Source organism: Gavialis gangeticus, unplaced genomic scaffold (assembly GCF_001723915.1).
Source record: "Gavialis gangeticus isolate Ggan-Ray unplaced genomic scaffold, GavGan_comp1, whole genome shotgun sequence".
Taxonomy (NCBI): domain Eukaryota; kingdom Metazoa; phylum Chordata; order Crocodylia; family Gavialidae; genus Gavialis; species Gavialis gangeticus.
Window position 1 is genome coordinate 738,902 of NW_017729015.1, and position 3,208 is coordinate 742,109.

General features: G+C 47.7%; 1 long non-coding RNA gene across 1 annotated transcript in view; it reads left to right on the plus strand.

The window, feature by feature from the left end:
• LOC109293965 overlaps nucleotides 1–3,208 on the plus strand; it is a 112,654-nt gene that overhangs the window by 64,055 nt on the left and 45,391 nt on the right. The gene's annotated exons all lie outside the window — the stretch shown is intronic.

The window sequence follows — 3,208 nt, forward strand, 5'->3', positions numbered from 1 at the left end:
ACAGGGGGCAGCAGCGTGATTTGGGCTGGTGGGAGATGGGGGCAGGATGGAGCAGTGGGTCAATCCAGGCTTGGGCGGGGATGGTGGTGGGGAATGGTGGAGGGCAGGGGGCCATCAGGGACAGCAGCCCCGTCTGGGGGCAGGGCAGGGGAAGGCAGCAGGCTCGATTCAGGCTACTGGGAGACTGTGGGGTGCGTTACACTAACATATAGCTTAGGGTGGCCACACATTAGGGTAACATAAGCTGAGTAACACAGATCATGTACAAACCTGGAGTGGTATGACTTTAAGCCACCTAAAGGGTGCTTAAAACTAGTATTAACGTGTGGACAATCCAGGGGTTAAGAGCTCCAGGAATAGCTTAAAACTAATGTGTAACAAAGCCCTAAGTAGACGAGGGGAATACATGAGCCTGCTGCTGTTCTCCATTGAGTGCTGGCTAATGTTAAACCACTCTGGAGCCTCTACAGCCCTTGGCTGTTTCCAGCCGTGATAGCCGCTGAACTAGTGTAAAGCCAGCCCCAGGGCTGGACACACTTTAAGGCCGAGGTTGCCAAACTTTTTCTTATTGCATACCTCTTTCCAGATTTACCAGCTGCCTGCGTACCCCTACCAGCATATGTTTTATATTTAATCCCTTAAACACCAATGCTGTCTTGCTAGTTCCCCCCCAGGATTCACCACTGGATGCATAGCTGGTGCAGCCAGCAACACAACAGTGAGTGACAGGGACCAGTCAACAAGCTGTCTCCCCTTGGGAAGTCGCAATGGCTCCGGGTGGGGATCACCTAAGGGTAGGGTAGGGAAACCCCTGGGTGAAGGAAATGTCCTCAGAAAAGTGGATGAGCCAGAATCCTGTTGGCCAACAGTATCCACACTGCTGGGATCCCACACATCCAGAAAAGGCACAATTGCAGACATGATAACATGGGCACTTCCTTCAACTTGGAGTGGTATTCTGGCTACAACCTGCAGCAGGCCTGTACCAACCATCTTGACTTTTGTCTTGCCATTGGAGTCCTATAGTCTCTGCCGAGAGAGAAGGTGGAGGGTCCATGGCAACCCCTTCCTTCTTTGCTCTGCCTAGGCTTACACATCGAAGGTCTGTCCTCAATGGCTGTTCATCTTTGTGGGGAAGGACCCAGGCATTTGGCAGCAGCTCAGATGTCCAAGCAGCCCTGTTTAGGGTTGGCCTGCTTGCCCCAGTCTGGGAAAGGTCCTGGGAAAGGTCCTAGGAAAGGTGGGTTAAAAAAGCTTCCTTCAAACTTCTTTCCTGGCTGTAAACTAATCATTGCTTGTTGGAACATTCACACTACGTTAACCGGGCTTGAACTGAAAGACCATGAACTTCAGAAAACAGCTATAATTGGGTGTTGATATTGCAGCCCTCTGTGAGATGAGACTTTCAGAAACTGGATCACTAGGTGAAGTAAACTACCATTTCTGCTAGTCTGGGAAACCTGAAAATGAACCATGGATACATGGTGTCAGATTTGCTGTTAAGAAGTCTGCATGTACCCCTCTGGTATCTAGCAATGAAAGGATCATGCGGCTGGATGTGAGCATGAACTTGGAAACCCAACTCTTCTGGTCATCTATGGACTGACACTTAACTACTGCGAACAGCAAAAAGATGAGTTCTATTCCCCGCTGGAACAAATCATCAAGAATATCTCCGCAAGGAAGAGACTCAATGTTCTGGGTTATTTCAGTGCCCATGTGGGGTAAGGTCTGGGTGCACTGGGGACACATCATTGGCCAACACAGCACAGGTAGCCTCAATGAAAATGGCCAGCATGGCTTTGAGCTTTGTGTCTCTTGTGACTGGCAGCAGCTGCAGCTAGTTCATATGGAAGCACCCTGGCTCAGGACACTGGCATCAGCTTGACCTCATCCCCATGTGTCACAGAAACATTTGCAATATAATGTATGCTCGATCAATGCATTGCAGTGATTGCAGCACTGACCATGCCCTTGTCAGGGCCAAGCTCCAAGTACACCCAAAAAAGAGCCATCATGTAAAGCCAAAAGGCAAACCTTGCCTCAGCATCACTAACATGAAGGTCTCTGACACTTGTGTAAAGTTTCAATGTGCACTTGAGCGTGTTTCTGAAAACGATTAACTTGATTCCCCTGATTCTGACACTTTGTGGGAAAATTTCAAGAACAAGACACTGGCTACTGCCAAAGATGTCTTTGGAATAACAAAGAAAAGACAACCAGATTGGTTCGCAGTGTCTGAACATCTGTTGCTCCCACTCATAGAAAAGGAAAAGCAAGCTCGCCTAACTCTACTTCAACACCCAGTTAAGTCTAGAAATCTCAAGTTTAAAGAAGCTAAGGCTGTGGTCCAGAAAGCCACCAGTAAATGTACCCAGAGGTATGGGGAAGACCTGTACGAAAAGATTCAGGTCTGCTTTGAAAGAGGGGACTTTTGTGGTACCTATGATGGAATTAAAGAGGCATTTGGTCCAACCTGTAAAAAGACTGCAACCCTGAAAGTGAAAGATGGTGCCATCCTGACTGACAGGCAAGAACAACTTGACCAATGGACTGAGCATTACAAAGAACACTACTCAGAGGATGTTATTATCTGCGATACTGCCTTAGCTGCTATTCCCCAGCTTCCACTGATGCAGGAGCTAGACCAAATTCCAAATCTCAAAGATGTAGAGAAAGCTATTGAAGAGATTGTGCCTGGGAAAAGCAGCAGGCAAAGATCAGATACCTCTGGAGCTCCTAAATGCAGGGGGGAGAAAGCTTGTGAGCAACGTTCACTTCTCTGCACCTTCTGTGAAAAAAGCCATATACCCCAAGATCTGAAAGATGCAAAGATAATTATTCTATACAAAAATAAAGGGGACAGAGCAGACTTCAACAGCTACCAAGGGATATCTCTGCTCAGTGTAGTTGGCAAGGTGCTTGCAAAGGTCTTGCTGAAAAGACTGCAAGTCCTTGCTGAGAGAGTCTACCCTGAGAGCTAGTGTGGGTTCAGAGCTGGGTGCTCCACAGCTGACATGTCCTTCACACTGCGTTTGCTGCAAGAAAAAAAGCTGTGAACCACAGGCACTTTTCTATGTAGCATTTGTCAACCTACAAAAGGCGTTCAGTGTAGTTAGTAGGGATGGCATCTATGAGATTCTGTCGAAAACTGGCTGTCTACAAAAGGTGCTCTTCCATTCAAGGAGTTCCATGAGGAAAGGAAGGG